This window comes from Balaenoptera physalus (assembly GCF_965194825.1).
Source record: "Balaenoptera physalus genome assembly, chromosome: 6".
NCBI lineage: Eukaryota > Metazoa > Chordata > Mammalia > Artiodactyla > Balaenopteridae > Balaenoptera > Balaenoptera physalus.
Window position 1 is genome coordinate 14,887,656 of NC_138885.1, and position 13,708 is coordinate 14,901,363.

General features: G+C 40.5%; 1 long non-coding RNA gene across 3 annotated transcripts in view; it reads left to right on the forward strand.

The window, feature by feature from the left end:
* LOC309662768 overlaps positions 1 to 13,708 on the forward strand; it is a 77,370-nt gene that overhangs the window by 2,076 nt on the left and 61,586 nt on the right. For 2 of the 3 annotated variants that reach the window (XR_014264934.1, XR_014264936.1), the window contains exons 3-5: positions 2,220 to 2,285; positions 7,019 to 7,122; positions 10,454 to 10,503. This is a non-coding gene — a long non-coding RNA (uncharacterized lncRNA). The remainder of the gene's footprint in view (positions 1 to 2,219; positions 2,286 to 7,018; positions 7,123 to 10,453; positions 10,504 to 13,708) is intronic. The other variant, XR_014264935.1, reaches the window with a different exon arrangement.

Genomic DNA, 13,708 nt, shown 5'->3' on the forward strand with positions numbered 1-13,708 from the left:
TAAACAAATGAGTATCACTGGATTGGACTTCAGAAAATATCTGTGAGGTTTGGAGAGGTGGCAATTAAAAACATGTGCCTCTGAAAATCCTTTTGTCTCTCACTGCTAGAGCCTATCTTAATATCTATTTAGTATATGTTTGTAAATGTCTTTAGAACTTTTTGCCTTGGTTCCCCGTCCCAGATGTCTGTCTCCCCAGAATATATTCATTTCTCAATTATTAACTCATTTAGCAATTATTTTCCGAGCATATCTGTGCTATGAGTATGTGATTGGTGTGTGCTAAGTTCTGAGAATAGAACTGTGGGTAAGATCGACGTGGCTCGCCTTTGTGGAGCTTACAGAACGTACATGGAAAACAACCATGGTAAACTGTGCAGTGAGAAGGGAAGCCCATGACAGGAACAACACCCTAGTCTGGGAGTGGAGTCCTTCATTCAGTACCCACTGTGCATGTGCACTGGGCTAGAGGCAGGTAGAACAGGGCGTGGAGATGATGTCTTTTACCTGCCTGCTAGAAATATTTAAATTTAATATGGACCATACTCCTTACCCATACCATTCTTTCAATTTCATTTGCGATCCTTAAGGCTTAGACAAGTGTTTGTATAATAAAAAGCAGATTTGTCCGTGCAAAATTTCTTCTCATTCAAAAAAAAAAAAAAAAAGCCTCACTTCACTGGGAAAAGAAATCAGTCTATTTCACAAATCCCTTAGAATTTGTCAGAAATAACTGACTCACTCTCTAATCACTGCATTTGGATGCTTGAAACGTTTTCCTAGGGACTTTCAAATGCTGTTTTCTATAAGGTTAACCACCCTTTAGTGTGTAGGAAAGTGCTACATTGCTGTAAGTAAGTGGGGTGTTGCACCCTTCATGTGGCTTGACCCTGGTTCTCGGTATTGTCTTAAGCAGATGGCAGGTGCTTGAGAAATGTCTTCTTCAATGAACTGACAGATATGAAAATGAGAGAGCATTTTAGGGAGCATTGCCACAATTCTCCAAGTCATGATTATTGCAGTGGTTCTAGGGACTAGAGTATATAACCTTTCTCTAAGTGTATTCATTTGTTATTTTAAAAAATCTACTCTGTTCCAGGTACTGTTTCGGGCCCTGGGAATCAGCAGTGAACAAGACAGACAAGGTCTTTGTTTCCAGGGAGCTTAGTGCCTAGAGAGGGACTAAGTGCCTAGAGAGGTACTACTGTACAGTAGTACAGTAAAACAGATATTAATCAGTTAAATAAGTGAGCGAACAAGGTAACTTTACATGGAGCTAAATGCTGGAGAGACATTAAAACAAGATGATGTCATATAATAGAGAGAGACGGATAGGAGGCCAGGGCAGCATGCTACTCAGGGTGGGAGGTATTTTTGTGGAGCCAAAGTCAGCCATGCAAAGATCTGAGGCCAGAGAAAAGGCTGGCAAAGACAAGCCTTAGTATTCCATTAAATAACAGTACAGGACCACAAGAGCAGCTATGCAGGGGAGAGTCCAGGGCTTGGGCCAGGCTTAGGGAGGGAGGCTTGAAAAGGTATAGGGATTGGTGGGGGAAAGTGAGAACTTCAAAAAGACACCTTCCTTTGACTACCTGCCCTCTGAGCCCTCCAATCTGACCACTGATGACAGAATCATAGACTGACCTTTGCTCATCCAGTACCTTGTGGAAATAAGAGTTCAGAATTGGGATTTACTTTAATACACTTTTTATTTGGCATGACTTTATTTATTTATTTTTAAATTTTATTTATTTATTTATTTATTTATGGCTGCGTTGGGTCTTCGTTGCTGCGCAGGGGCTACTCTTCGTTGCGGTGCGCAGGCTCTAGATGCGTGGGCTTCTGTAGTTGTGGCTCGCGGGCTCAGCAGTTGTGGCTCGCGGGCTCTAGAGCGCAGGCTCAGTAGTTGTGGCGCATGGGCTTAGTTGCTCCGTGGCGTGTGGGATCTTCCCGGACCAGGGCTCGAACCCGTGTCCCCTGCATTGGCAGGTGGATTCTTAACCACTGCACCACCGGGAAAGTCCTGGCATGACTTTAGATTTACAAAAATTTTGCAATGATAGTACCCACCACTCAGCTTCCCCTTATGTTAACAGCTCATGTAGCTGTAAGACATTTGTCAAAATTAAGACATTAAGACTGGCAAATTACTATTAACTGAATTACAGATTTATTCAGATTTCACCAGTCTTTCCACTAATGTCTGTTTTCTGTCCCAGGATTTTTGCCATTTTCTAAATAATCCATGTGAATAAATGAGGGTAGTGGCTACCAGCCAGAACCTGGTAAGTTCTACATCTTATTTCCTAACATGTCATTTTTACTGGTTCTTTATTTTACAACCGAAGATCTCTCCTCCTCCCATGCTTACTTACCCTATCATTCCCAGAGTAGTGTTGTCGTAGTAATTTTAACAACCACCAGGTCACCTTATTTCCTTAAAAAAATTTTGAAAATGGGCCACTTTCAGGGAATGAGTTTAGGGAAGCAACTGCTACCCCCCAACCTTCTACCTAGCTGCTTTACTACAGTGAGAACTATGAGAAGTCTGACCCTTCACCAACTGATTTCATGCAATTTATCAAACTACCTTCCTATATTACACCTATTGTCTGGGTCTTTACTTCACAGTTAATTTTCCTTTCTTGAAGACAGGAGTGTTGTTTCATTCATCTTTAGAGACCACCGACATTTAGAACTTTCCATTCATTCACTGATTCTTTCAAACTAGCATCTATGAATCCATGAAGATGTGACAGGTAATTGACTATATGCTGGCAATATAAAGTTAAATTAGCCAAAGCTCCCTCTGTCAACATGCTCACACTTTTGGAGGAAGTCAAAGATGTCTCCCTTCCCATTTAGACTTCCCATGCCAGCACAGTGCCTGGATTTATGTAGGCCCTCAATAAATGTTTGACACCCTGTTTTGAGAAGACTTCTCTGACAGCAGTGGAGAGAATAGAGGTGAGATGATCAATCAGGTGGTGTTGCAATGGTTCAGTAGGGACATTATGAAGATCATGGGGCTGGAACAGAGTGAGTTTTAATATATTTTCTGAGAAAGAATTAACGTAACTGGGTGACCAGTTGGATGAGGGAGTTAGGAGAGAGGGAGGAGTAGAGGATGCTTCTGAATTTTCCAGCTTGAGATGTGCTGTATAGAATACAGGAAGAGAAGAAAGCTTGGAGGACAGTGGTGGAGAGGAGGAAGGGGAAAGGGAAAATGAGCTTAGTGGGAACATTTAGTTTGAGAAGAAGTACATATAATAGAGGGCCCACAAATACCTCTTGAATGAGTGAAGGTAGGGATGGATTGCTGCTTGAATGTCAACGGAAAGATGGGGAAGATGGACTAAATGGGGCGAATGTTTTTTCTGTATAGAATTCTGAGTCTGTGATGCCAATTGCCCAGTATTTTTGGCAGCCGGAGCAGGTAAAGGAGGAACAAGAACAGGTGGCACAGGACCTGGGTCCTAAGCATGGATAGAATTTGGTTGTGGAATGGCATAACAGAGGTCTAAGGTGGAGTTGAACCACCTGTCGGCAGAGGAGTAGAGTCATTAGAAGTTTTTGAGGGCAGTTGGGTAAGTAATAGGGAAGATAAGGACATGTGGAAACAGATCGTAAGGTCCTTAACTAAGAGCCTGAAGTTTAGGCATAATGTATGACAATATAGACTCTTAAGAAGGGCAGTGGGGATGACCAAAGTTATGCTCTTGGAGGACTTTTTTGTCAGCAATGTTCAGGAGGAATTGGATACGGGAGAGAATTGAGACTGGCTGGTGGCTGTTTTGCTAGTCCAGGAATAAAGTGATGGGATTTCATGGTGCTTGTTTCATGCCCCCATGTGGTCTCCATTGCTTGGCACACCTTCCCCTCCTTCCCTGCCTCCACTTAGTTTTGCCCCCCCCCCCAGTCAGCTACCTTCTCATCATCCTTCAAGACTCTGCTTCAGCACAGCCCCCCTCTGGGGAGCTCCCCCAAACCCCTGTGGGCTGAGCAGCTCACTCCCTCCTCCTCACTGCCTTCGTATTGTGTTTCTACTGATGCTCCTAGATGGTAATGTGTTCTCTGGAATATCTTTCTTTCTAGTACCCTGTGAGCTACTTAAAGACAGAGATACTATCCTTCGGTTCCAGAACTCTGCCTAGCACATAGTAGGCACTCAGTGAATTGAATTAAATTATGTTGGATAAATTAATGACAGGGAAAATGGAAAGAAAAGTATGGATCAAGGGTAAATTTGGAGGATAAAACTGGAGAAATTTACTGATTAATCAAAAGAAGAACTGTCACCTATAGAGTTGATGTATTCATTGAAGGTAGAGCGGGGGTGGTGATCTGTAATGGGAGTAATAAATTCAGTCTGGAACATACTTATTGCCATATACAGTAAGTCCCCTGCATACTGACCTCCAAGTTGCGAACTTTCAAAGATACGGACGTGAATTCGCATGTCCAATCACGCAAGTTAGTTCACATGTCTGGCGTACATTGTCATGTGCGTGCATCCGCTACAAGTGGTTGTGCTTTTGTGTACTTTACTGTACAGTACTGTATAGAGTACGTAGTACAGTATCTTTATTTCAAGCCCAGGATGTCCAGAAGCAAGGGTAAAAGCAGCGATAATGTAGCTGGTACTGCTAAGAAGCACCAAGCAATAAGGATGGAAACAAAAGTGAAAAAAGAGAGTGGAGCAAGGCAAAAAGATGGTAGACATCGCTCGTTCTTATAATATGAATTGTTCAACCATCGGCACGGTTCTAAAGAACAAGGACAAGATTGTGGAACATGTGAAGTCTGCTGCGCCGATGATGTCAACAATAATATCGAAGAAGCGTGGAAAAGTGAGGGAGGAGACGGAGAAACTTCTCAGTGTGTGGATGCAGGATCAGCATCAGCATCGAGTCCCCCTCAGCTTAATGCTGATTCAAGAGAAAGCTAAAAGCCTTTATGAAGACTTGAAGAAGAAACATGGCAAAGAATCAAAGGGTGCATCTTTTAATGCCAACCATGGCTGGTTTCATTAGTTCAAGGCTAGAGCCAACCTTCACAAGGTAAAAGTAAGTGGGAGGGAGCGAGTGTAGGTACGGTAGCTGCCCGGGAATATCCTGAAACACTTTGAGAAATTATTGATGAAGGCACGTACTTACCTGAGCAGGTTTTTAATGTGGATGAGACAGGACTGTACTGGAAGAGGATGCCAGACCAAAGTTACATCAGTAAGGAGGAAAAGTTGATGCCAGGCTATAAAGCAGCAAAGGATAGGCCAACTCTGTTGTTTGGTGGCAATGCTTTGGCGATATGAAGCTGAAGCCTCTCTTAGTTTATCATTCAGAGAACCCAAGGGCCCTTAAAAACATAGCCAAGGGCTCTCTTCCTGTTGTGTGGAAGAGTAACCCCAAAGCCTGGGTTACACAGACCATTTTCCAGGACTGGTTTTTCCACCACTTTATCCTGGAGTTAGAGAAATATTGCTTGGAGAAGGACGTCCCATTCAACAGTCTTTTGCTGTTCGACAATGTTCGGGGCCACCTCCCATTCATGGATGACTTGCATCCCAACGTCAAAGTAGTGCATCTGCTATCGAATACTACGTTGCTCATCCAACTTATGGACCAGGGGGTTATAACGACTTTCAAGAAATATTATTTATGTCATACTTTTTGTCAGGCGGTAAAGGCAAGTGACAAAACAGGAACAACCTTGCAGCAATTTTGGAAGGAGTATTGTTGCTCATCCAGAAGGCCATAAAAAACATTGACTTTGCTTGGTGTGAGGTTATGGCCATCACCATGAATAGGGCTTGGAAGAACCTTTGCCTGCAGTTTATTCGTGATTTTGGTGGATTTGAGAAGGTGGATGAGGAGTCCAAAGAGGTCTTCAGCAGCTTTAGTGACCCTTAGCCAGAAGCTGGAGCTAGATTTGCAAGAGGATGACTTCATTGAACTCCTTGCTGTGCAACATGAGGAGCTTACTAATGAAGACCTGATGGAATTGGAGGCCCAGAGAGAGGACGAAGAGAGACAAGAGGAAGAAGAAGTAACTGAAGAACCAAAGAGATTCACGACACAGGAAATGGCAAGGGGATTTTCTTTATCTGAGGAGGCCCTGTTAGTTTTTGAGACACAGTACCCAAACATATAATGGTACCTGAAGGTTGCAACAGCTGTTCAGAATGCAATCCAGTACTACCGTGTCATCTGTGACGAGAAAAAAAAGCTACCACGCAGACATCACTGGATCGTTTTTTCAAGAGCGTAGATAGAAGTGAATCTAGCAAGGAACCAGAACTTGTGCCATCCATGTCAGGCGTGAGTGACATTGCGGCTTGCCCTCTGTCTCCTATTGCTGACGATCCTTCAGCTCTACCATCTCCCACCTCCTCTCCCTCCTCCAGTCAGTAACTCTTCTTGCATGTTCACTCGATGCCAGCCCCTGTGTGCCAGCTGTTGTACTCTACAACTGTACTTTTCTTGATTTTCCATGGTGAGTTGGTTCTCCTTTTGTTGTTGTTGTTGTTGTTACTTGGAAGTGCTTTCTTCTTAGGCAAACAATCACATATTGGCAATAGGGAGGTTACTCTACCTATTTTTCTAGTCACCATCCCTTATCTAGCTCCTTACCACAATGCCGGCACAGGGGGAGGCAAACTGCCCCAGCAGTTTCCATGGACAAGGAACTCCCTAAGAAGTTCCCATAGGCATTGGTGGTCCTTCTGTGATGCACGCGTATCTTCCAGTTGACCCCTAGGTGGCAGCCTCTGAGTATCTTCCTGTCAGGCGCGTGCCCCATTCATTGTCCCATGCAGTAAACCTCTCCAGAACATCTACAACATCAATCTCATCTACGTTTTGTGGACCCTTTAGTCCCTGCATTGGTTTATCTTCCATCAATTTTCTTAGATAAGGCATTGCAATGGAGCTAAAAGTGCTAGAAAAGTATACATGGTTAGTTATTTTCCCTTGTGCTCTACATTTTTTTCCTCTTCCTTCTCCTCACTGTGATACCCAAGGAACAAGCACAAGAAAGAGGAGGGAAGAAGAATGTAGCAGACAAAGGCCTCATTCCTCCTCTTCAAATCTTTGGAGAGGAACACCTAGACTGCTCTAGAGGGAGGTGAGAGATTTGAATTGAATAAGAGGTTGACATATTCAAGAGCTAGATTTTTAAATAACTAAAGATGAAAAGTTATAGAATCAAACTGAAATATTTTTAAGGGACCTCACAACACAACAGATACAGGGATCTGACAGAACAGGGTAAGAGTTTAAAAAGTCAAACTCAAAAAAAAAAAAATTAAAACAAAATTTAAAAAAAAGTCAAACTCTGCAATGTTTGCACCCCAATGAGCCTGGAGAGTACAAGCTTAACTTCATAATTCTTAAGGAAAAATGTATTAAATTTAACAGATGTTATGGACTGAATGCTTGTGTCACCCCCCAATTCTTATGTTGAAGCTCTACCACCTCAATGTGATGGTTTTAGGAGGTGGGGCCTTTGGGAGGCCATTGGGAATAGATGAGGTCACGAGGGTGGAGCCCTCGTGAATGGGATTAGTGCCCTCATAAGAGTCACTGGAGAGCTTTCTTTCCTTTTTGCTCTCTGCCATGTGAGGCTACAATGAGACATCCTCTATCTGCAACAAGAAGAGGGTCCTCACAATGCTGGCAACCTGACTTAGACTTTCAGCCCCTAGAACTGTAAAAAATAAATTTCCATTGTTTATAAGCCACCTAATCTATGGAATTTTGTTATAGCAACCTGATCTAAGACAACAGGAAACATACACATGAACTCTAATAATCAAGGCAATAGTCCTGTTGGCTGTTCTGGACTCCCATTAGTGCCTTTTCTGACTCTAGTACACAGCCGTGCATGGAGCTGTCTGCTGTGTCAGCACTCAGCACCAGAGGAATCATGTTCAATCATTCATTCAGCAAAATTGATTGAGTGCCCACTGTGTGCTGGCACCATGCAAAGCACTAGGAACACAATGGTGAGCAAAATGCAGACACAGTCGCTGTTCCCTTGGTGCCCTGAGTATGAAGGTGTCAGACATTAAGCAAATATTTACATGTGGCTGTATCATTATAAAGGAAAAGCAGGGTTCTATGAGTGCACACGGCGTGTGTAAGTACTAAAGCCAAGGGCTGTATTACCTGCCTCTTGTGGGGGCAGTGCTGCCACCTAGGAGGCTCTTTGGAAATCTGTGGGAGCATTTTTGTACCCCAAAATAGTAGGAGGCGTTTAGTGGGAGAGGAACAGAGTGTTTGCCTACAGCTCACAGGACAGTCTTCTATACAAGGTATTGTCTCACTTCACACATGACTTTCATATGTACTTATGTGTTTAATTATCTGAGCTTGGCACTGAACTCCATTTCACATAGAAATACAAAGTATTTTTGCATGATTTTAACATATGTAGAATTTTCCAACAATGTAACTTTAATGTAAATTGTGGAAAGATTGTGCTTTATTTTGTTTGCAACTTGAATGAAAGAAATGACCCTTTGTAGTCTGGACTCAGCCACAGACAGACATGGGTGCAGCCTGACTGACTGCCTAGCTTAGAGCCCCTAGGAATAGTGCAGCGCTTCTCAGCTCTGACTGTCCTTAAGAGTGACCTGGGGAGCTTTTATAAAGTACTCACGTCCAGACCTCACTCCAAACCAATTAAATCAGAATCTCTGGGAGTAGACTGGCTTCCTCATTATAAAAGATTTCTCAGTTGATTATAATATTTGGCCAAGTGTTGAACACGTTGTGCAGGTTCTTTGGTGAATTCTGTTTCTACCAATAGGACCATCTATCTCTCTGGTAGATTTAGAGGACTGGTTTATTGGATCAACCTCACCTGGCCAGGTAGAGCATTCCAGACTTTATAGGCCATTGATTAGCTCTTTTTCTGGGTTGTAGTTCCTGGTGAAAATCAGTTATATACTCCTTTCTATCCTGTTAAATCCACCACTCTTAACAACATATTGACACTTAAAAGATTTAAGCTGACAGTAATTCATTTGCCAGTGCTGAGAATAAGTAGATTTCATGCAGATTTATGAGTTTGTATTGCACAACACTTAAGCAGTGTTGTACAATATGCTTTTTTTTAAAATTATCTAAAGAGGGAGACAGGGAGGGTTATTTGTGTCAAGGTACTAAATGTTCTTTTATTTAAGTTGTAGCAAATTGAGAGGAATGAAAAAACATTTTTCTTGTGGTAGGCTACATGTAGAGAGATTGAATCAACTCTGGCTGAGATAGACAAACTATACACACAAAAATGCTAAGTGTCATGTAGAGGAGATACTAGTTTGTAGAACCTGGTCTTGGGCCCTGGCTGCTTTGGTTTATTTGATTCAGGGTCATTTGTATCTGATGCCGGAGGTCTATAAATCACCACCAGGGGGCCCTGAAAGCGTTTCTATCTGATTTCTAGGACCGTAGTCTCTTTCAATGAGCAGAGCTGATAAAATATCCCTGGTGCAAATTGGAGGGGTGCCTTGGACCCTATTTAAAGTTTGGCTTTCTCCCATGGATATTTTCGCCCAGAATGTAGCAGCAGCTGCTGAAATGGCTTTGACGTACTCTGCGTTTTATCAATTTTTTACTGTAATGTTGAATAATCTTTTATACCTTGGCTTCTATTTGATGAGCTAAGGTTTTGTGTAAATTTGATATTCGCTGTGGTAAGAAAAAAAGGTTTATTTCTTTTTAAATTAGAAGCAAAAAAGAAAACAGCTAACTTTTTTCTCTGTCTTTTTACTGAGCTAAAATAACTGGGGGTTTGCAAAATCTGTTCTGAGTGTATGGTGAGTTTTCTTAACACCCCATCCTTTGCATCAGATCTATGCTGAATTTTCCTTTAGATCTATTTCAAGAACCTTGAATTATTTTCAAATGAATACTTAATTGTGTTACCTGAAAGATAACTGTTAATTGCTCAAAAGGGATATGATTTGTAGCCTTAAAGGCATTTTATTAATCTGGGCAATCCATTTAAATTTTTAGAGAAATATTTCTCACATTCAGATAGTTATCAGCAGACTTTGCATCATTTCAAAACATTGCTATTTTTATTTAAATAATCTCCTTTGGGGAGGAGGGATTCATACCACTAAAAATGAGATACAGGAAGTAAGGCTTTATTATTGTGAAGAAATGAAAGATTATCTGTTTAGTCTGCTTATGTTTTGAACTGACTTTTGCAGGTTTAGCATTACGTATCTGAAGTATGAGTATTCTCAAGTATTAGAAAGAATTTTATAGTTTTAATGAAACCTACATCGAATTCAAAATTAAAGTTGTACCAAATACGACTATTTAATAATACATGAATATATTCTAGTAATAAATATGTAAATAATTATGAATAATTTATAAATATAAATGAATAAATATAGAACTAATCCAGAAAGTTCTCTGGCCCTGTATTCAACGATAAACAGATAACCACTTGCCAAGAATCAGAAGGAGAGATTCAAGTATCACAAATCTGGTGAGTAGAGATGTCCTTTAAGACATTATTCACATTTTAAATTTTATACATATGTGAAATCAGATACTACATTCAGTTCTATTAAAACTGTTGTTTCCTCAAACTCCACAGTTTCTATATAGACAAAATGTTTTTGTGATATGAAATAAAGTTGAAGGTGAATTTGCAGGATGCTTAAGGCCCGTAGAGAAACATATATTCAGGGTTAAGTTATTGAACTGAATTTGTTTCTGTAACTGGTCATTGGATATAACTGAGTCTGTGTGCCTTTATGGTGTGCTTGCTCTTTGTCAACTTGTATGTTTTAGATTTTAACCTTATAAATCCATTTGATGCGTTCTTTTACCCAGTGCTCTCATAATACCAAGAAATTATGTCAGTTTGCTAAGACAGCTGCTGTTAGTAGGGCTCCAAAATGCCAGGGGTGAGCATATCATCCTAGAATGAATTTAACAGTTTATTTCTGGCAACAACTTCTTTCATTCAGTGAACTCCAAGACTCTTGGGTTAAATGAAGGGCACAGACTTTGTGTTTATGTACGTGTGTGGTGTGGAGAATAATTTCTTCCCCAGTTCTTATAGATAAGTATTTTATATAAGTAAATTTAAATGTACAGGAGTCAATCCAAATATTTGCGTTTGAAAGTTGCTAGTAGATATGGTGCTTAGAGATTCTAGAAACATTCCTCAATTGAGAAAATGGAATCACTATCTACAATGCTAATTCAGTCTCATTGAATTGATGGTAGAAAATTTCCTTAACTAAAGGTCACTTATCTTCTTTTTTTATTGAGGCATGGTTGATGTACAATATTATATAAGTTTCAGGTTTACAACATTGTGATTCACAATTTTTAAAGATTATATTCCATTTCTAGTTCTTATAAAATATTGGCTATATTCCCTGTTTTGTACAATATATCCTTGTAGCTTATTTATTTTATACCTAGTAGTTTGTACCTCATAATCCCCTACCACATATTACCCCTGTCCTCTTCCCTCTCCCCACTGGTAACCACTAGTTTGTTCTCTATATCTGTGAGTCTGTTTCTTTTTTGTTATATTCACTAGTTTGTTTTACTTTTTAGATTCCACATATAAGTAATATCTGTTTTTTAAAATATTTATTTATTTTATTTATTTATTTTCTTTCTTTTCTTTTTTTTTTTTTTTGGCTGCGTTGGGTCTTAGTTGTGGCATGCGGGGTCTTCATTGAGGCGTACAGGATCTTTCATTGAGGCACGGGCTCCTCGTTGTGGCGCTCGGGCTTCTCTCTAGTTGTGGTGCGAGGGCTCCAGGATGCGTGGGCTCTGTAGTTGTGGTGCATGGGGTCCAGAGTGCATGGGCTCTGTAGTTTGTGGCACGCAGGCTTTCTAGTTGAGGCGCACGAGCTCAGTAGTTGTGGCGCATAGGCTTAGTTGCCCCACGGCATGTGGGATCTTAGTTCCCCGACCAGGGATTGAACCAGCGTCCCCTGCATTGGAAGGCAGATTCTTTACCACTGGACCACCAGGGAAGTCCCATAAGTCATACCATACAGCAGCAGTCCCCAACCTTTTTGGCACCAGGGACTGGTTTCATGGAAGACAATTTTTCCATGGACGGGGGTGGCGGGATGGTTCAGGTGGTAATGCGAGTGATGGGGAGCAGCAAATGAAGCTTCGCTCGTTTGCCCACCACTCACCTCCTGCTGTGTGGCCCGGTTCCTACCAGGCCGCGGACCACTACTGGTGGTTGGGGACCCCTGTCATACAGTATTTGTCTTTCTGTGTCTCACTTATTTCATTTAGCATAATACCCTCCAAGTCTATCCATATTGCAAATGGCAAAATTTTATTCTTGTTTATGGCTAAGTAATATTCCATTGTATTATATATATATATATATATATATATATATATATATATATACATATATATATATATATATATGTATATATATACACACACACACACACAGAATATATATATACACACAGAATATATATATATATATATATATGTGTATATATATATATATATATATATGTATATATATATATATATATATATATGAAGAAGATGTGGTATATATTGGGTTGGCCAAAAAGTTCATTCAGGTTTTCCATTACGGAAAAACCCAAATGAACTTTTTGGCCAACCCAATGTATATGTGTATATATATATTCATCTGTTGATGGACACTTAGGTTCCTTCCATATTTTGGCAATTATAAATAATGCTGATATGAACATTAGGGTGCATGTATCTTTTTGAATTAGTGCTTCTTTTTTTTTTTTTTTCAGATAAATACCCAGGAGTGGAATTGCTGGGTCATATGGTAGTTCTATTTTTAGTTTTTTGAGGAACCTCCATTCTGTTTTCCATAGTGGCTGCACCAATTTACATTCCCACCAACAGTGTATGAGGATTCCTTTTTCTCCACATCCTCACCAAAAACTTGTTATTTGTGGTCTTTTTGATGATAGCCATTCTGACAGGTGTGAGGTGGTAACGCATCTTGGTTCTAATTTACATTTTTCTGATGATTTCATGTACCTGTTGGCCATCTGTATGTCTTCCTTGGAAAAATGTGTATTCAGGTCTTCTGCCCATTTTTTTAATTGGGTTGTTTGTTTTTTTGATGTTGAGTTATATGAGCTGTTTATATATTTTGGATATTAACCCCTTATTGGTCATATCATTTGTGAATATTTTCTCCTATTCATTAAGTTGTCTCTTTGTTTTCTCGATGGTTTCCTTTTGCTGTGAAAAAGCTTTTAAGTTTAATTAGGTCCCATTTATTTATTTTTGCTTTTATTTCCTTGCTTTTATTTCCTTTGCTTTAGGAGACAGATCTAAAAAAATACTGCTACAGTTTATGTCAAAGAGTGTTTTGCCTATGTTTTCTTCTAGGGGTTTTATGGTTTCCAGTCTTAGGTTTCCATTTTTTTTTTTTTAATTATTTAATTATTTATTTATTTATTTTTGGCTGTGTTGGGTCTTCGTTTCTGTGCGAGGGCTTTCTCCAGTTGTGGCAAGCGGGGGCCACTCTTCATCGCGGTGCGCGGGCCTCTCGCTATCGTGGCCTCCTTGTTGCGGAGCACAGGCTCCAGACACTCAGGGTCAGTAGTTGTGGCTCTTGGGCCCAGCCGCTCCACGGCATGTGGGATCTTCCCAGACCAGGGCTCGAACCCATGTGCACTGCATTGGCAGGCAGATTCTCA